The sequence below is a fragment of the Passer montanus genome, unplaced genomic scaffold (assembly GCF_014805655.1).
Source record: "Passer montanus isolate IOZ18808 unplaced genomic scaffold, ASM1480565v1 scaffold1, whole genome shotgun sequence".
NCBI lineage: Eukaryota > Metazoa > Chordata > Aves > Passeriformes > Passeridae > Passer > Passer montanus.
The window spans coordinates 16,776,851-16,798,804 of NW_024356504.1; positions in this window are offsets into that span (position 1 = coordinate 16,776,851).

Below are 21,954 nucleotides of genomic sequence, written 5' to 3' on the forward strand. Positions count from 1 at the left end.
AATATAAATACATGGACATCTCTTAAAACTTCCTCTTCTTTTTTGGCATGGGACCTCTTGTCCTTATTACATTACACATCAGTTTCAACTCCGTTTTAATTAATGATTTTAAATTAGGCTAAGAGGATATTAGCTTGCAAAGCCTAGCAATGAAGAATGGATGTTGTGGCTCAGACACAACCTTCCAAAATCTCTGCAGCTCACATCTTGTAACACTTTCATGTCGGTCATACAGATTACATTTCCTGCAACACTAAAGCAGCTTTTCTAGTGGGTCAGAAACATGATAGGTTTATCCTTCAGTGTGGCCTGAAAATATACTAAGGAGGGAAAAAAATGCCTTTCACATCTCCTTAGAGCATGGAAAGAAGGAAACTTAAAGATAAAATATCGGAGACTTAGAAGACTTATGCAGGAGATATTTTCAACAAGTGTTACAGAGGTTTTCTGATAGCCCAAAATGCAGGGTAAATGGAATTTCAGCTGAGAGGTCTCTGCCTCCAACAGTCTCCTATCTGTACCTGTTGTGTGGCCCACACAACAGGAGGGTCAATGTCCCTGGTGTTGCCCTAGCAGGATTGCTGCAGAAATGGGCAGGCTCTGCAGGGCTCTGGCTTTTACGCTACTGGCTGTCTTCTGTGGTAGGGTAAGTCCTGTTTTCCAAATGGAGAGCCAATGAGGCTATTTCTTGTTTTGCTGGATTTCTGTATATCTCAGAAGGAACATATGTGAAGTGGTGAGATGTAGCTAACATACATATTTAATAGAACACTCAGTTTATATTGCCATTGCTGGGCAGGAGCAGAAATACAGTTTCTCTTTAGGAAGATTCTGGTTCTAATATACGAGTCCTGACAACCAAATGTAATATTTTTCAACCCAAGTGCCACAATTATGAAGATATTCAGAAGAAAAAAAAAGGGGGACAAATTTAAGTTGATTTCTTTTATTTATTTATTTTTTAATTTGTAAGGAGGCATTTTGGGCAATTTCTGCATCTGATGATGCAATTTCTGCATCATCAAATACCCATGATGAACAGTAACAGTGACCTAATGGACCTCAGATGACCAAAACAATAAGAAGTTGGCCAACAATGGCTGCCCTGTTACATAACAGAAGCAAGTTATTAGCAGATGAAGTTGCAAAGATTACAGTGCTTACTGCTCTCTGGCAGAAAGCCACATCTTTATTAAAAGAGCCAACTTGGTCCACGTTGCCATAGGTAATCCAGGGCAACACCTCATCTTTCAATAAATAAAATCTGGAGAGTACTTAAAAAGGGTCTGCTTATGGATACTTTTGTTAATCTAGAGATGGTGGGAAAAGTATTAGACTGCTGGAAAAAGGAAACCTACTGTATACATTTAAAGAAGGAAAAAAATAATTGAGACAGTGCAGCTTAATTTCTTCAGAAAATACTGGAACAAGATATTAGGAGATAGTAGAAGCAAGCAAAGGCCACAGACTTACCAATAGCAAATAATATCAAAGATGTCCAATTTCCTTCTGTAACAGAACAATACACCTTTTTAACAGGAATGAAATTACATTCATTGTGTCGGTTGATTTGTGGGTTTGATGCTGTTTCACAGTGTTTTCTTGTAAGTAAACTAGAGGAGTATATTTCTGAGGAAACCACTGTGAGCAGGGTACCGCTTTGACTGGAAAACTGTAACTGCAGGTTGGAGGGACCAGAGGAGACCAGGCAGAATGGTCACAGGTACAGAAAACTCAGTATGGAATAGAAGAATGAATGGAAGTTTTGTCTGTGAAAGAGAGGATTGAGGGAAGGCAAAGTAATCTTTAAAAACATAAAAGGGAGCAAATAAACTGTTTATCTTGCATAAGAGAAAGTAATACACTCAGATTGTAAAGAGAGATTAGTCATTAGAAAAACCCTGACTTTATAATGGTAAGAATAGTCAAGACTTGCTGGGAAGATTAGGGAGCCTTTGGTATGGGAAGGCTTTGCAAACAAGTTGGGTGAGCATCTGTCAAAATGACGCAAGCATTGCTGATCTTGTTTTTGGACAGAGGTGAGCTAGATTTCTCTGGAGGCCTCTTCCAGCTGCCTTCTCCTATAAAATTTGATTCTGTAACATCAGCAACATAATGCATGAGTTGGCCGTGGGCCTTGCCTTGCCGATATCATCAGCAAGTGCTACTTGGTGGAAAATAGCACAGGTTGTCTCGGGGCCAAGGAGGCAGTGCACTCCTGCCGTGCCCCAGGGACCTGATCCACTTGGCGTCTGGCTGCTCCCAGCCCCACTCCAGCTCATTTACCTCTGAGTCCTTCTCACAGCAGCTCTCAGCTGGAGGATCAGGGCATCTCCATGCCAAACCTTGAGTAAGGAGGAAGGATGCACCTGGACAGCATGCTTGGCTTGTCAGTATAGGCAGCATTTCAGAAAGGCATCCTAATGACCCGAGGTGGGCTCTGGGTAGTGGGTCCACAATGACAATAGCAAAGGAGGTGGCCCATGGATATAGAAATACTACTGCTGTCTTTTCTGTAATAGAGGCTAATAAATCACCTAGAAATTGTGCAGGATCACAAACAAGTACAGCTCTAGGCAATGAAAGTGCAGGATTCAAAAATCTGAAAGTGTTAAGAGGTTAAACCTGTAATGGCTGCAGAGTTTCTCTGTAAACTAGTCAGGCTGAATGAAAGGTCATCACATTTTCACAAGCTCCTCTAGCTAAAGAGTGCTTCTGCCAAGTTTTCTTTTTTAGTTTAAGTATTTACAGATAACTTCTCAAACTAAAAAACCTCATTCTAAAATAAAAGTTTAGATGATTAAGTGTGCATGTTCAATATTTGATGGACTTAAATATTTTATAGAAATCTTGCGGAAACAGAGGAAAGTTACTGGAACACATATGTTCTGATTATAATCCCTCTAGAAATTTGATGGGTTTATTAACCTTATGGAAGCTCAGATAAGTTGAGCGTTTTAATTAAATGTAAACAACTTTCTAATAACAACCTTGACGTCTCTTCCCAGAGAGTGATCCTAGAGGCCCAGTGCACTTAGAAATACCAAGGAGTTGCATTACAACCTGCTGAGACACTGCTGTACTGTCAAAATGATGTGGCACTGAGCGCATTTTGAACAGTCCTTACCCGATGTTCTGAGTCTGTCAGCTTTAAAAATGTATTGTTTCCTTCCAGTTTTATTAGTTCTTCATCTCTGTGTAAAGGGTAAACTTTCCAAAGACTAGAAATTTAATTCAAAGTTTCAAACTTGTTCTGAATTTAGCAGATATGAATAGAACAGAGACATTTTGGCTACCTGTGTTTGTGGGGTTTATGCAGTGATGGTCCTGACATTCTCAGGTGCACTGAGGAGAGTCCCAGGGGCTGTTCAGAGTAATTTTATATTTTCTTTCATCACAGTTTTCAGAAATTATGACCATGCCCAGCATGTATTTCTCTGCAGTCAGGGAGATCAGGATGTGAAAGATCTTTGATCAGTAGTAGAGGTAGAAGTCAGAAGCTAATCTGTGTCTGCTGGTGAAGTCACCCTGCACATCTTGCATGGCTGCTGCAGACAACTTGTCATAGCAAGCACATGGGAGCAAAGGTTGGCATGTCTTTCCCTTACTTTCATATGTGGTTTTCACTGTGGAAGAGGGTAGAGAGTTAGTGCACATTTATCCTATAGGGTTTTTCTGAGCAAAGAGTTGGTCCTGAGTCATGAACGGCTGTTGCTTCTGTTCTTTAAATGCTCTATTGCCTATTGACTTGTCTCCTTTGGGCCAGAGGGAAATTGTATCAACAAGCATACTTATCAAGCAAGAAATAGATTTTATGCATCTTTGCCAGAAACTGAGAGGGGTCAGTTATGTAAATTTTGTACTAACATGCTTGATACATTCAGTGCTTATCATGAGTAGCTGAGGCAGTTCAAGGTTTGCTAATCAACAAGGAAGGGGAGTTAATACCCCCAAAAAGCTTGCAGTCAAGCCATCAAGCAGCACCAAGGCTGCCTCTCTGTAAGTGGGGACAGCCCTTCTGACAGTCAGAGACTGGGGTCCTGCTCTTTAAAACTGGTGGGAGAGACCTGTGAAGAGCAGGCAAGAAGCAGGTCAGTGAGGCAATTCCCACGGGCTGAGAGCTTCAGGACAAAGCATATTGATCCTCTCTTCTGTGCTGAGGGGAAAGCCCCAGGGAGCAAGAAAGCAGCATGAAGATGGAAACTACTGTTACTTGCTATTTTCATCTGTCTCTGCCTTTGGAAAAAACCCAACACTATTTCTCAATGAAAGTGGGTTCATTCCTTTACAGAAATCAAGTCAGGGATAGGAAATATCAGTTGGGAAAAACTGAGGAAGAATTAATCCTGCAGAGAAGAGGGATGAAAGTCAGCAGGGAAGTGGAGGAGAGTGAAGCTCATTTTGCTCTCCATGTTTATGTCAAAGACCTGGTCTCTGGAGTCCCTTCTGTCCCAGCAATGACATGCCCATGGTTGGACCCAGCTCAAGAAGATGCTCATTTGCTGCTTGTGTGTGTAAAAGGCTGTCTGAAGTAGGTCATAACCATGAGTTGGGAAGGGCTGAGCACCACGACAGAGATCCTGTCTTGTGGGAACCATACAAAGACTTGAGGTTATTTTAGAGAAGAAAAAATACTACCTAGGGAGCTAGCATTCTAGTCAGGTTCCTTTTAAATGTCAGCTGCTCTGTGTGTTACTACAGTGAAGCTCAGTCTGCAATAACTGGCATTTATCAAGGCAATCTGTTTATTTTTTTTTAACATCTCATTTATGGCAGTTTTAAGTTCTTTACATTGGACTGTAGAAAATCCTCTTACAGATTCAGAAATGATCCCCCATATATTTATATAAACAAAGCTTAGGAATGGGAAATCTAAATTGTTAATCACTTGTGCTGTTTTCTCCATGGAAATATCAAGCAGCTTTCCTTTGAGAGGGTAAAATACCCTCTTTGCACTCCATACAAAAAGGTTTTCTTTGTTACACCTGCCAGCATGAAAAAGGATTAATTTTAACAGAGCTTAACCTAGCCATCTAGGGGAAGCCGTTTAAATGACTCCATGTCTTGGTTGCTTTTAATGGCACTGCTCTGGTGACTTCATTTAGTTTTGCAAAATAGAAGAGAATATTTTGACCTATGCCACTCAGTTTTGTTGAATTTCATCTCAATTGGTATAGATAACACAGACAAGCCTTGCCTGTACCTGACTGTGAAAAATACTTACCTATTTCTACAGATTTTTTTTTCAAGAGCATTCATCAGGGAGAGAAAATAAAAAGTGCACCTTTTTTGGCATTAGTTCATTTTATAAGGCAGTGAATCCTAATTGTGGTGAACATTTGCAGAAGTCTTTCAGACTGTGTTATATAGTAAGCAAAAAATTGGTGAGTGTTTTTTGTGTAGCCATTACCAAAGCGAAGGAAATGCACAGGGCTACAAGGAACACCAGTATCACACATCCAAGTTAAAAGAACTTGCTTATCAGAGTATCAGGCTGTGGAAACCCTCAAGGAGGAGGTGCTGCAGGCTGCACACTGAAACTCTGTAGTGAGGACTGGCCTGGAGCTGCTTACCTGCACGAGGCCACAGGGACATGGGACATGTGCATCTGTGAAGCTGGTACAGAGCCACAAACAGGAAAACCATGGCACACATGGCTTTTTTAGTTTCTGTGATTTTACTGCCTTTAATATGCTCGTAAACATATCAGCAGACATAATGGATTTTCAGTTTTCAGTTCTGTGAGTAGGTCTTTGGGAAAGAAATTATGAACAAATGATACTGCAGTGGTCACAAAAATCAGAGAGAAATGCAGTCTTTTCAGTTCCCCAGTACTGAGGCAGAGTAGGCAGCTCTTAAACCATCCCTCTTGCATACTTCATAAAAAAAATGCATCAAATTCAACAAAATAAGTGTTCCCCACTGAAAATTATTCAAACTTTTAGGATTAGCCAAAGTATCTTAAGCACAATAGGCTTGTCTAATTGCTGACATAATTTAAATATTTGAATTGAGCTGCTGCAGGCTGTATTCAATAAGAAAACCAGAAAAGTGAAGTTGTTTTTTTTTTTCCTTAGTATCCTTCTTACTCTCTTCTTTTCTTTATTCTTCATGTTAGCAGTGGTAGCAAATAGCTTATTTAAAATTTGCTTTAACCTATTTATAATGAACAACCTCACTAAGCTGAAAAGTAAATTTGTACAAAGGTCCAGGTGACATCAGCTTCTGCAGATACACTGGAGCAGATCAGTGAACAGGAAGTAATTAAGCCTTTTAAGGAAAATAAATCTCACCATTTAATGGAACAAGCAAAAAGTTCCCTATTTTAGTGTTGATTTCTTGTGAAGAAATATTTTATATCATAAAATATCCTCACTGAATCCAGGATTTAATCAAATTTTTATACATTTGGACTTAGTTTGTCTTTGAGAAATCCCTTGAACATAATGAAACATGTCACTTTGAAATGAAGTTTGCTGAGATGCAAAAATTTTAGCTCAGCTTAAATACAAAAAAAGAAAAGGAATTTCTAGAAACTGTTAGTCCTTCCTCTACTGCTAACAAACTTTTAGATCTATTAGTTTGTTTCCTAGATACATATTTGCACATAAAACACTGCACAATAAGATTTCGAAAACTAATAGAAAATTATAACTTGCCTTTTTGAAGGATTAAATCTTCATGTGTGCAATATGTTCATTCTCTTAATATTATAGAATCATCGTTTCTAAAATTACCACAGTAATTTAACTTTTCCCCCTTTTATTTCTGTGAAAATGAAGGGAGAGAAACTGCCTCTAGCAATAGTCCTGTGCTCTCTTAGAGTGTTGGCTTAGAAGTTGTTTGGGAAAAAACTGTGAACAAGCTCTGAACTTGTATCAATTACAGCCATGGGTTGGGAGGTGTTTCTGTAGTGGGGATGTGTGACCAACCCCAGCTCTGTGACTGCAGCACGAGACCTTTTGGGTTGTAGTGAAACCTCAAGAGTTTCCTAGGTCTTCCTCTTGTAGCCTGTGGGATCTGAAGAATCCTTTTTTTTTTGCTGTGCCAGGCTTTGCAAGTCTGCTTAGCACATATAGCCATTAGGAGAATAGCTGCCCCAGCCACATTATTTATAAATCTGGATAAACTCTCTAGCTGAATATTTTTAGAAGTAGCTTTCTGAAGGCATGAGAGCACACACCAGTCTAAAAAGACAGCCTAAGCATTTAATGTGGTATTTGATTTAATTTAGATTAAGCCCCTTGAAAAAAAGTTATGTCTACAGATTGATAAGGATTTGATCTGTACAGACCCAATAGGTCCATGGATCAGTAAGTGCAACTGTATTGCACTTAATTAAGATCTGCTTTAAATGGACCATCAAGTATAAATTATTTATTATGGAGGAGTACCAGTGTTAGCTGAAGATGCCACTCTTTCCTGTGATACTGCTGCTGTGTGATTTCTAGGCAGAGGAAACAGAAAACCCCTTGCCATTGCCTATGGAGGAGATGTGCTTTTATTTTTTTCTCATTTGGGATAGAGTAAAATATTAATATAACAAATAATAAGGCACAAAACATAGATTGTTTTACTGGTGATGCCAGATTTCAAAATCACATCAAGAAAGTGAGTTTTTTAATGTCAGATTTTGCCCTAAGAGTAAGAAACTTCAAAGGAGCTGCTGCTAACTTTTAGCTGCATTTTTTCCAGGGTGACCTCCTGAGTTTTCTGGTATTTGTTGACTGAATTTTGTGATAAAGTGAGAATTTCCAGGTACCTATTTGGCTGCATAAACTATATTAACTTTAGTTTTTAGAAAGTGCAATAAATCCCATAAATAATCTAGTAATTTTATTTACAACTTTCTGAAATCATCTACTCCTTAATTATAGGTTATAATTAGTGTTTCTGTAAGAGGACTTTGCTTTATTCCTTTCAGTCCTTTTCACATCCATTTATTCTCCTATACTGGCATATTGAATTTTACATTATGGGAAATGTTGATCTGAAGGTGATCTTGAGCATGACACAGGGGTCAAGATGAATAAAAGACTTCATCTGGAAAGGAGGTGAGACAATGGCAGTCAGGAAATTAGCTTTTTCTTTTTCCTCAGTTTTCATCTGTTCAACACTGATTGTTACTAGAGCAGAAACAGGAATACGACCTCACCTTAGGTAAATTTCTAAGGTTAGTACATGGAGGTTGAAAGGTGCTCTGATGTGATGGTGCTGGAGAACTTGCAATGAATTACCATAAATCATGGTCTTTTTGTAGTCATTTAAGTAGAGGAATGGGGTTTAACATATTTCATCCTTTAAATCTTCCCTTTGCAGGTATTTCTGATACCTGTGGCCACTGTGCCTCAGATTGCTGTGCATATTTTTAGGTGCAGTGAAGTATTTTAGGCTCTCTGAAAGAGCCTTGTACAATAATTTCAGAGGTCCGTGTGTTTTGAAAACATTACTAGCCAAGTAAAGTGTGTGCAAAGAACCCAAGTGTGGTGTAATGAATGTATTTGTAGTCTGACAACAACTTGTCAATACATCCAAAATTCCCAAGACTTTGTTTTGCTCTCACCTCTGGGAGAATTTCAGTGGAGTGAAAAGAGCATGTTCATTTTGGGGGTTTTGTTGAGGTTTATTTTTCTGTTATTACTTCCCCTCTGTCATTCAGTTTTCTGGGGAATAAGGAAAGTCCCAGACATGAGACAAACTTTTTTTCCCCTTAGTTCTGAAGAATAATGTAATGCAAAGCTGTTTGATAATAGAAAAATACATTCAGTCTTCCATCCTATTTCATAGTTATTTAACCCCTCTTGCAAGGTCAACAGAACATTACAGATGAGCTGTTCAGTAAAGCTGCTGTTTACCTACAGGCTTCAGTAGCATATGAGCAGGGTAAATTGCTTTTCTGTTAATATATCTTATATATGAGTTAAGGAGTGGCTGGATCTTCTTGTCTATCACCAGTCTGAGTCTGTCCTTTCTGCACTCTAGCCAGGGATGTGCCAATCTCTGTAAGCCCTATGGCCCTGATGCTCACTCCCTGGCAAGATCTCTAATATATCCCAGCCCTTAGTGGGGGGGATCAGTATTGGCTTCAGGTGCTTGATGTGCCTGCTTGGTGTCCTCTGGGTATTCCTATAACCCTGCTGTAAAACAGCTGGCACTGATGATGGTTGTGAGGGCTTCCCTTCTCCTATTTGCCTTACTTCTTGAGATGTGTTTTAAATTAATCAGGGCAGAGAGAGTTTGAAGTCTGTGACTCTCCACTTGTACACTGAATTTGTTCTATCAGTTTGAGCTGATCAGCTTCTCATGTCCCACAGATGAATTAATTTCCTTTCCAAATAGCATATTAAACCCTTTTGAGCAGCACCACATCATAGAATCAGAGAATTCTTAATGTTGGAAAAGGCCTCTAAGATATCATGGCATCAGTAAGATCTTGTAGGATCCAAACTGTGATAAAACTTTGAAGAATTGTATTTAGTGCCCTCATGGGACAGATATATGTGATTTGCCCGATTAATGCAGTTTGTGGCATTAACAGATAAATGTATTTGTAATCATCTGTTTAAACTGCCTTACAGATTTTCATACAGCATTCAGTGCACTCTCAACCATTTTCAGTTTTCTTCATTGTGTCCTTTAGGAATAAAAGATACATATCAACAAAGTATATTAAGTAAGTTTGCGGACCCTGCTTTGGGAGTTTATGTAACCTGGTTACGGTTTTCCTGTAAACAAATCCTTTTAAATATTACCTTATAGTAATTCTATAATAGGACAACAAATAACATATAGCAGGGCCTGGCCTATAATTATTTACACTTCAGGTGCTTAACAAATGAGATACAGTGCATCTCCCTGACAAATGTTTACCCTCTTCTTTTCCTTGGGATGATGACAAAGGTTTTCTATCCCTGGCTGATGACAGATGAAGAATTTGGAAAGTCTCTATCTCCCATCTGGGAAAGGCAATTGCAAGCTCACTTGGCTTCTTTTCGTTTCTAGGAACAAGTGAATCAAGGCAGGGATTTGGAGGATTCCTGCTTAATCCTTTTCTCAGAGATTCTTTTCCCCCTTTCCTTTGGTTTTCACCCCAGAGGTCTGACCTGTACATTTTATCTTGTATCTAGTCTAACAATCTGAAACACCATCTCTGCTTTCCTGCTACCCTACATATCTGCAGTGACAAACCAGGAGGGAGGGTAGGAAGGGAGAGATGAAAAATGCTCTTCTAGCCCTCAGTGATGCTCAGGTCATGTCCTGAAGACTGATGATCCTTTGCAGTCATTATCCTGATTGCTGTGGTTTATCTGCAGGGGGGCTTCTTTTATTTCCTCTCACCTCAGGCTGTGTGACAATTGGGGGGGGGCGGGGGGGGAAGAAAAGGAAAAAAAATGAGAAAGAAAGATAAAACACCCCACCAGAAAGCATCTCCAAGATTAGATGCTTGCCTGTGGGATGTAGGCTGAAATGCTTATCCATGCTTTTGTGATTAGCAGGCTGGATTATTATGTAACCCTGCATCGCCGGGTCTCCCCGCTTCAACTCTCGCTCAACCCTCTTTGCCTCAAGTTCCCACTGCAATGGAAAGGCCGTGGTGAAATCTCGACTATAATATCCTTATGTTGACTTAAGCAAGGCTTTACGTGGCCTTGGTTCATCTTACAGCCCTGATCTGACTTCATCCTGCTCTCTAGGGATGTCAGTGTGTTCTGCTAAAGCTGCTATGGATTAGATCACACGGCTTGTGAATGAGCATTTCCTTGTTGGAGACTCAGATGGAAAGCTCCCTCTAGGAAGCAGTGAGCTTTTTCTACAGCTGAAATCAATGGTAAAACTCTCACTGATTCCAAAGGAAATAGGATAGGACTCAATAAATTGATTTTTCCATATATATTAATCAAATTCTACAATTCACATGGTACCTTACTTGTCTAATTTTTTTTGTTAAATTTAAAGCACATTTGAAGTGTGAGTGCAGTCTCAGAATGACAGGTATTAACAATCCAGTTCAGACTCCATTGAAACCAAAGGGAAATTTTCATTTACTTTAGTGGGATTTGAATCAGGCTCTGAAATTATATTTTGACTGTCTTCTTCCCTAACCTTTTGCATACTGTTGGGTATTAGAATCAAGTCATTTTTTGCCTTCTTCCCTCTAGTGGTTTTTATTGCTGTACATTCTTCAAGTAATCTATCTCACCATAACATGCTTTGTATTTTAATCACCCAGCAACAACCCCCACCCTGCTCAGATACACAAATGCACTCATCACCTTCCCCATGTCCCATCAATGCTAAAACATTGATATGCCTAAACTATCTTTATGTAACACAAGTGTGCAGCCTGTTCCTGCACAGCATACCAGAGAGAGAGCAGACCCAACTCATTGCCAGAGGGGGCTGATAAATAAGGATGTGTTCCAACTTCCACTATCAGGTGTCACTACCTCTGGATTGGGAAGAGATCAGGTGGGTAAAGGGTTCCCCTTTGGAAGACATTTTTTCAGCTAAATTTACTTTTTCTGTTGTCAGATCCAAACCAGGGAGAAACCAGAGGTATAACAAGCATTTAGCCAAACACAGGATGGGGAACTTAGTTAGACAGCAGTTTACAGAAAAATGTTCTGCTTGTGGATGAAAAATGGAATATGAGTCAATAATATGGTACTAAAGAAGCCCTCCTTGGTCCAAGAATAAAAAATGTGAATGTCTGAGCAGGAATGAATCTGACCTCTGTACTCGGCAGAGCCCATGCTATTAATAAAGTAGAAATACAGATAAATATGATTTATTGTGAAAACACAAGATGGCATTTATAGAGGGATTTTATCTCACAGATTTGTTGGAGCCTTGTGTAAAGGAATTAAATATAGACAAATGAAAATCTCTGCAGTGGAGCTGATAAGAGTATATTTTGAATTTCCAGCAAGTTTCTCCAAACAATATCTACTTGATGGCTTGTCATAGAACCCTAGAATTGTTTAGGTTGGAAAAGACCTTTAAGACTTTGTCCAGCCATTCCCCCAGCACTGCCAAGTCCACTACTAAGCCATGTCCTTTGGTGCCACATCCAAAGTCTACCCTCCAGAAGTCCAAGCTTGCAATTCCTGCTGACCCAACTCTACTTGTCCAAGAACCAAAAACTGTATAATTTTGTGATTGCTGTGCCCAAGACAGTCTCCAGTTATTATATCACTCACCAGTCCTCTGTTCACTAATAAGAGGCCCAGCAGAGCACCTCCCCTGGGTCCCCCCCCACACACTTCAGGAACCTCCTAGGCTGTTTCTTTCTGCTGGGCTGTATTTGCAGAAGACACCTGGTAAGAAAGAAACAGCTATCATAAAGCATGAGGGACAATCCTTCTAGGGGTTAATAACTAGCTAAAATATGGGGGAAAAATAAGTGGGAATAAACGGTCAGCTTGCTTGGTAAAGGGAACTTAGTAGTATCCAGCTGGTAACTGTGCTGTTCAACATATTCATAAATGAACTTAGATACTAAATTGAATAATGAGAGCATTTGGTGATAGAAAATTATTCTGGAAATCAAACTTAAGCATAAAGAGTTGCAGAAGAATCTTACAGGAGTGAGTGACAGCATGCTAGAGTGGCAGATGAAATTTACTGTCAATAGAAGAAAAGGAAAATGTAGATGGGGAAACAAGTATAATGCACACAGGAATAAAATTACAACAGACATGGCAAATTTCATTTACAGAGAGTAAAGCCACATTTTGGATTTGGAGTGCCTTTAGTTAAAGAAATTATCTCTGGTTCAGAGACTTTAGAAATCATGGTACGTGTAGAAGTCTCAGTGTGCTGGCTCTCATTTAATAGCAAAAAGTTTACTTTAATCAGTATTCAGCACAAACACACAAAGGACACTTTTAGCTGTATTTTGAGTTAATGCAGCTTCAGCCACATGTTGTATTCAGGCTGAGGCACTACCTTTGAACAAAGAAGTGGTTTCATTGGAATGAGTCCGAGGGAGAAAAACAAGGATGATTTAAGCTCTAGATAAAATGCTGATCTAACAAACACAAGAACATATTATCATGGTATCAGGAATTCTTCTAGAGTGGTGGGGATTTTTTAAAGCATTTATTATTATTAATAATATTATTATTATTAGGACAAAGTGGGAATTGGTATCCACCTAAACAACAGATCCTGGGCGTTTGGCTCCTGTGCAGCTTGTTGGTCAGCAGCTTGTGTGGATGTACCTAGTAAAAACTTTTCTCCTTCCACACTCAAGTAACTCCTGAAGCTTTGGTATAATGTCTCCCAGCTCCAAAGATAAAGCATTACGGGCTGTATATTTTGCCCCTTGAATTAGCCTTTTGTCTGGTAAAGTCTTCAGATCCAACTTCCACCATGACAGAGATGTGTTGTGTCTCCACCTTTTTCAGAAAAATTTAGGGGTTCATTTAGAGTTCATGAATTCTTGCTCAGGAGTTATCAGAAGCAGTAGATGTGTGACCAACCTCCTGAAGATCAGTATTCTAGTGTAACTATTTTAGGTGTTTTCTAAATCTGTTCTTTTCAAGTTCATCTCCTCAGTTTTTGTCATATTTGACACAGACTTGAAGAAAATACTTTGTCCTCAGTTGTATGGTTCCAGATGGTGTTTGCAAAGAATTTCACCTCTGTCAGGTGCATACCTATGGTGCCAAATACTGCCTCTTGTGCACTGTGTTAACTGATGAAATTATAAAGTTAAAGAAATAATTAAAGAATAATACCATTATTAAAATTAGTTATTCACATCCAGTTTGATAAGAATCCACTTATAACTAAAAAAAGAGGCCCTTTTATAACTAAAGAAAGAGGCAGACCAGGTTTGGTTCTTTGTATTTTCAGCACAAAAGGTTGAGCTGTTTCATCTCAAAGTTAAGCTAGAAAGTACAGGAAAGAGCTATATTAATATACACATAAGACTATGGGATAATTCAGTTTCTATTTGAAAATGTTTTTGGACTGAGACTAAAAATGAACCTAACCAAACCTCAAATCTGAATTTTATGAGGAGGTGAAGAACATAAAGGAGGACAAGTCTGAACTGAAGAGCAACAGAATTTGTTCAGTTTTCCCCAGACATCGTAGTAAACATGATGCTGCTTTCTAACTCAGTGTGGTGCAAATGCAAAAGATGTGTTGTGTCACATTTTGATTTTAACTCTGTGAAATACTTTTCAGTTTTTATGAGTTTGTAAACACACTGTTACTTAATAACACATCATGGCTTAATTTGACTGTTAAAGCAAAATTTCAAAATGCTAATAAAAGTAAAGTATACTCTAATTTTCCACTCCTTTTCCTGATCAGCATGAAAAAAAAAATTGATGTATCTTAATCCCGTACAGGTTTCTTGAGTTCACTGTTTTCCAGTCTCTAAAAGAATGTTTGACTTCTGTTGTTATCAAAATTTTTTAGAGGCTTAGTGGAACTGGTTGTGATTTATCTTGGGAGGGCAGCAGCAGCAATGCAAACTGTTGTAGCAACCTGCCAGAATGAAGCCACATCTAGGTCAGTATGGATTTCTATAGGCAAGAAGAAAAACTGCTGTGTAAAACCTGTTTGTGAGATAATATATAGAATATCCCAACACAGAGCTCTGCAAACCCAGAGAGCTGAGCTTGGTCCACTGTGGAGCATGAGCTCCATTGCTTAAACCTACAGAACAGATATTTAAAAAATTATCTTTGTTAAAATTATTGTGTTGTTCTAAGTAAACTATTTGTAGACAGTGGTATCTTGTAGCAGCTTTCTGTAAATAAAATGAAGCAAAGTTAACTTTTTCCCCATGTGAAAAAAATCTCCCAAATTCCCCAGGACTTGTTAGTTGCTGCAAAATGAGCAGCACTGCACAGATAAAATGCCCATCATCTAGAAATCCAAACTGTTTTAATTGAGGATGTAATTTGTATATTGCAGACGAAATTCTGCTGTGAATTCCTGCCATGGGGAGAGAGATGAGGAGCTGCTGGCCATACCTCTGAGGGCAGGGTCTGGCCCAGTACCTTTATAAAAGAAATCTGATTTGTATGTTTCTTCTCTCTGCAGAGATCAAAGACAGTTTACTCAGCTAAATAGTGAGGGCTAGTGTAGATTTATGGAACCAATTTAGAGAATTAATAAACCACACCATAAATCTTGTTAAGGTCACACTGTATGTGATTGTGCCTATATGCAGACATGGAAATTTGGTATCCTTCCAAGTGAGAAGACTAGCTTTCTTGAGCTTAGTTACAGTAAGTAATTAAATTCATGCCCTTAAATAATGGATCATTGAGGAGAGTGTTGTTGGTTGTTTGGGGTTGTTTTTTTTTTTTAACAGAGATTTTTAAATTATGTGCCCAACCCTTCAAAGAACATAGCACTTTCAACTGCCTTGGACTTTGGAGGGAGCTGAAAATGCTTTGCATCTTGCAGAATCAAGGTCTTCAAGTGGGTCTGAATCAAAACACCTATGAACTTGGAAAAGACTTTGTCTGAATGCAAATGCTAAATCCTCAGACCTGCTCTTAACACAAACCAATATTTACAGTTTGCATGGTCCTAAAATGTAGTAGCTAGCAAGTATGGTCTGTATAATAGATTGAAGGAACATGAATAAAAAGAATCATCTCGTGAATAGAAAGGTTTAAAATAGATGGTATAAAAATAGCTTGTTACTTGGGAAATTTTCACATCCTTAAATCTTACAGAGAGACTGAGACTTGATCTTTAGGGGTTTGTTTTGTTTGTTTTAATTCCCCTTAGGTCAAACTCTGCCCTGATAAGTAATCCATTCTCTCTGCTGTACAGATATAAATCTGCTTTTACGCAGCTTTTGGCCCACTAATTCCCTGTAATTGACCTTTGAGGTTTTCTAAATATACATAGTTTTGCCATGCAAAAATGACAGAGTTTCCTCCTCAAATTTCAGTTAAGGTGAACATATATATTTTTATGATTATTTTAATTTGGATGCATGAGGAAAGGACAGGGATATCACTGCAGGTCCAGCCTTTCCTTATCCCTAGGAACGTGTGAACCATTTTCAGTCATGTTTAACACAAGGCAAAAGGAATGTTTCAAATCCCAAAGACGTGGGGTGTCTGCCAGCAGACCACCTGCTTTGTTTTTGCTGCTGTGTGTGTTTCCCCTTGTCCAGCTCCCACGGGAGCTGATGTGCTATTTCAAGTCGGTGGTGGGACACGGAGGTGTTTTGCATCACGGTGGGGACACAGGGACATGTGGGAGGGGAGGAAGGACTCTGTGGAAAGAGGTTCTGATCTACGGATCAAATTCATTAGAAAATGGGAGTGGGCAAATCTGCTGCTCCAGAACAACCTCTCTGTATTCTTGGTCTATATGTCAGCATTGGTGGTGAGGTTACCATAGCTCTGGAAAGCCTGTGGAGTTGTTTTTTCATTAATCAGGAAGCAGCAAAGCTAAGAGACTGAACATGCTGCATTAACAGTGGTACTGCATCTCATCCTAGTGACAGGGTTGGCCAAGTTCTTTTAAAATACATGTGTAAAAAAAAATGTAATCCTCTCTATAGCACCATCTCAATTTTTATATCCCGCTTGAGAGAACAGTCTCCCTCCAACAAGTAATTTCTAGCTCCGGCTCTTGGTTTGAAATGCTGCTTTGAATATGACATGAAAGAGATATGATAGTGTGTAGGAAGAGGAGGAAATACAGTGGGAGGAGAGAGACAGCAGCGTAGCTGTATTGTCATCTGTCTTCATTATTGTTCCAAAAAAACCCCCCATGTGTAGTCACCTGCTCTGATGTCATTTAGTTTGAAGACCTAGAGGTCCTGGCCCTGCTGGGTGAGGTTGCAGGGGTAGTTTTTCAGAGAATTTTTCTCCCCTCTTCTCTCAGCTGGCTGTGTGTGGTGAATTCTGCTTGGCCAGTTGCGGTTGCAAGCTCAGACTGTTCTCCACAAGAAAGGGTAAATATCTGAGAAGTCCCTAAAGCCATTCAGGTGGCTTTCAGGCTCTTGGAAGGATCCCTTCCCCCAGAGTGGCAATGCCTGTGCAGCACAGCAGTCTCTGCTTCCAGAGCTAACCAATGTTTACAGAGTTAGGGGACTGAGATGCTAAAGACATCTGAGACCTGTTGAGGGCATTTCATCTGTCTGCCCAGTTGCATATTAATAGGGTGCACTGTAAACCAAGACTTGCAGCTGAAGGGCAGGCAGCTTAGCTCAATTCTTTCAAACTGCTGTGAATGTAATTGCACCTAACAAATCAGCCTTTGAATGATGCCCACCAAAAACGAAGCACACACAGATTTATTGCCTGGTCTGTGTGTGAGAAAGGCAGAGAATGTGATTTGAAAGAGGGAGAATAAAAAATTAAAGGATCCCATACAGCGCAGAATTCTCCCTAGATGTTTAAATTGGAAAAGAGCAGCAAGGTTTTGATTTAATTTTAAAATACATCATCAGGTGTTCTGCCTCTCAGAATGCATCATATCAAATCAGTGGCTGCTGAAGAGGTACACAGCAGGGTGCAGAGCCACACACTGCAGAAAATGGGAAACACACGGTGACAGCTCTGCTACTGTCAGTCATCCAGGCTGGCCCCTCACGGCAGAGCAGCCCTGACTGCCTACCTTGAAGTGCAGCACTAAACATATGCGCTTGCCTGCTTCTGACAAGGGAATAGCAGTTGTATCACTGACTCCCAAGGATCTGGAGTGATTTATTTTTCCTAAGCATTCCTGATAGGATATTATTATATGTTGGCCTTTTTCCAGCAGTTGGGGTGACATCCAGTATTTTAGCATTATATTCAAAATGCACACACGTATCAGAAAACGGACTCTAGCTGAAAAAAAAAAAACAACCAACCAAAACCTAAGAAAAAAAACCAAGTGACATGAAAACCTTACACTTTCTGAATGCTATGCACATACTCATCAACCAGGGATAATTAGGCCTGTTGAAGCCAGTGAATACTGAAAACGTACAGAGGGTTTATTTGTTGCACTGAAGGGGTGCAATAACAGGTTTCGTTTCTTTCGCTGTTTGCCTGTCAATCATACTTTTAATTACCTAATTGTTAGATCTGTTAACAGCCAAGACTGGTTGACAACTTTAGGGTAAAGGGCCTAATAATTTTACTGTCAACAGTACTCCAGTTTTTTCAGTACAAGGAAAGAAAACAAATGCAGCCTTCAACACAAACAAATGGAAAAAACAGCTCCAAAAGCAGCATGAAGCAAACGACAGGCAAGCTGTAGCACACTCAAATGATCAAGCTGCTGTAAGTGGATGAGCATTGTGCCTGGAGTTGCCTGCTCTGGGGTTGTTGTTTGCTTTTGCCTAAAGTCTGAATTGAACCATAATTTGTGCTGAGCATATAGAAAGTTTGAGAAATTCAGTTTCAGTTAAAAAGTGAGGTAATTTGTGAAGTGGTTTTTTTTTATCTGCAAAAAGTTTTGTTGATTGTTTTCATTCCTCCAGATGCTTCTGTTGGTAGAAAGGACCAAATCCTGACAGTGCTGCTCAAAGTAGGCATGAGAGTCCGGACAAAATACTGAACTTGCATTGACAGTGTCTGTGCTGTGCAGCTGACAAACGTCTGGGCCACATTAAAGGGAAAGAAGAAACTTCTGAGAAGTCCCCCTGGTGCACACTAAGCTTTCTAGTCCAGGCTGTCATTCAGAAAAAAATCTCCTTCCAGGAGACAGTATAGCTTTAAAGTAATTTCTTCTTTCTTCTTAAAATAATTTCTTCTTTCATACCCACATATATGTGGCTAATACATTGGCATACTGTTTCATGATTTGCTACTATTTAGTAAAGGGCATGTGTCATTGCTGCCTTAGGATATGACAACACATAGAGGTCAGAATTATGACAAGATGCTTCTCTACTGTCACCTATCTACAAATAATCTGTAAGGCATAGTCTGGCCTAAAGATATCACACTCTATTTTAAAAACAATTCATTTTTGTATTTGCTTTTTATCTCTATCTTCATTTTTGTGGGATAAAACCAGAGATTGCTACTTTACTGGGAGCCAAGTATTTCTCTAACTGGAGTGGAGCATTTGATGTGACCAAAGGTTTACTCCTATCTCTGGAGTCACTAGTTCAGTTTTCTCCTTTTGGATCAGTGTTTAGGCTATGGGAGTTTGCGTCATGATGAGGTAATGCTTCTATTTTGTCTTTTATTGATTAGCTTTTTTCCCACATTCTTCTGGCAGAGTGCAAAGGTTTGTAAAGCATAGGACACTTTTTCTGGAGCTGTTTAGTTAGCATTACCCTTACTAAACCTAGTTACTTTTATAATTCCATGGCAGTTTCTTAAATACAATTTGTACAAAACCAGCAGTATAAAATACTCTTCTGCATATGCTATGCCAGCCTTTAAGCAGTTTCTTCCTCAAATAGTGGCCAAGAGGAATAATGTCAGTTTATTCTAGATTTTAGCTCAGTCATGGTTACAGATTACTGTTATACTATTTTCTGTAATACACAAAGAAAATAAAAAATAACTTCTACAAGAGGCAAGCTAATTGCAGCTTATTTCCTATCTTGTTTGTAGGGAAGAGGGTCTTAAACCAAAATATTTATTTCTAGGGAATGTAAAAAATTGCTATTCTAGACATGTTTATCGTTAAAGGTTCTGATCCAGAGATTATTAAAGCCCATTATTAGACGTGTATGAATCCAAAGAGGCTTATATCAAGCTAAAACAGGCAACTTCAGCACATTTTTACAGGATCTGGTGGACTGCAAAAAAAGTATTTCATAAAACCTTTTCATGCTACTGCTGTTGACATCCCCACTGACAAGTCCAATGTCATAATTTCACTGTTTCCAGCTGGCATTAGATTTTGGAGCAGAATTATGGCTCTATTCCTCAGTGTGTTCACTCGTCCTGTAGCAGAAGTCAACATAACAGAAGCCAACTGAGACAAACTTGAAGTATCCTGGTAGGGTTTGCTGAGATGTACACAAGGAGAGATGATGATTTTTTTTTTTCTAGTTTTAAACTTGATGCACAGAGATAAGAAAATTACCGGGAGTTGTGTTAAATGACCCAAAAATTAACAGTATGCTATTGTTTCTCATCTTTGCTGTTTTGCTCTTTTCTTGGTATCTTAAAATATTTTATACAAATTGCTTACAGCTCATATGTCTGCACATTAGCAAAGCAGAAGGTTTCTGTTTTGTAACACAACCATGGGTTGAGTGACTGGTACCAGGGTGTCCCTTGAGGGGATATGGGTCTGCTGCTGACTTTTCCATCACAATAAAGCAAACTTCAGCAGGATTGGTGTAATAGCAAGATCCAGGTCACAGATACAGATAAGGAAAACCACTCCTCAGGAGAGGGAAAGTAATGGGATTGTGCTGGCTGCTTAAAGCCTAGCTATTTCCAATATCCCTCTTTCATTCTGTGCAGGGTAAGAGTGCTTCTAAAACTTCACTGCCTGTTTCTTGGTAGATACCTGAGGTAAATAAACCTGTCCAAAATGATAGTCCATGCTCTGTGTGTAAATCCAAGGCTTTTCCTTGGTGCCGCTGGGATGTGCCCTGTGCCCTTCCACCTTTGAGTCTGAAAATTGTGGCAGGGGGTCCCTTGCAGCCTGCCTGGGGGTGGGAAGTCATGGCTTCTCCCAAGGCTGGCTGCTTCTGGCAGCCAAGACCCTGCTCCTGCTCTGGCTTCTGCATGATCTCTCTTAAGCTTTCCTCCAGCCCTGTCACTCTGCTCTGCCAGTGACTCCCACGTTTAGGGTCACTCTGGGTAATTCTGAGAGCCAGACTGAGGTGGACTCTCCTAAAGGAGCCCCCAGTCCTTGCCCTCTCTGCTGCAGTGGACTGACTGCCTACCCTGGTGTCCTGAGATGGCTTTTCTGTACTTTCTGTGGTTACAGTGACAGGCGAAATGCTTTTTTTATTTTATGTGCATTTTTTATGAGTACTTTGAGGTGCATAGAGGTGTGCTCCATTCTTATTTTTCATTGTAATTTTGACATCACGGTGCCTATGTATTTGACAAGTTTATGCCTGTCTCACTTGGATTCCTTTTGCTCCAGCCTGTGGTATACTTGCTCTTCACTCTCAGTTCATCTAGTTTTGATATATATTTTCAGCAACTCAGTGCTTTCTGTTCAGAAACATGTATTGGGTTTGGGCTGTTTCTGTCAGTGGTCAGTCCTTTATGTTGGGATCACCTAAATTATTCATATTCATATGATCTTTCCTCTGTTAAATGAATCTTTCAGTTCTCTATATGTAGACATGGATACCAAGGCTCTGAGCAATACATTTTAAGCAAGAATTTATTTCCTTTGCTTATTCCAGGAGCTGAAATGTTATTCTCCATTCTCAGTCACTATTTATCAAATGTATTTTTTATCTATTTGCCAAATATTTTAGATAATTGGATCTTATGCTTTTGTTGTTTCTGTTTCAAGTTAGTAGGACATCAAAGTATTCACTTTTAAACGATTTCCTTAATTTTTGTATTTTGAATACCCATGATCTGCTTGGTCATGGACTGAATTCTTCTTTCCATGCTTGTACAAGGCTTGGAATTTAGTTCTCCTGTTGTTCCAAGTCCCTTCTTTGTTCCGTGCCCAGAGATGTATTTATTGTCTTCCTGTCAATTGCGATCTCTTCTTTGCTGTTGCTCTCACTGGACTGAAAGACTTTGTACACTATTTGCCAGCTAATAATATGAGACAATGTCAGGCTTGCCAAATGTGCTCGGCTTCTTGCAAAAATAACTGTATGCAGAGATTCATGACCTGATTACTCGTTATATCCTCTGTATACGGTTACTTAACTAACTTCCAGTAAATCCAGGAGCAAGCTGACTCCTCCACACTCCTTCCTCCTGAAGGCTCTGCTCCCTCCCTCTGGGCTGAAAACAACTGCAGCTGAGCCCCCTCATCCCTGAGGTACCAGGGTACCTGCAGTGCCTCCCTGCCTGGCGCTCC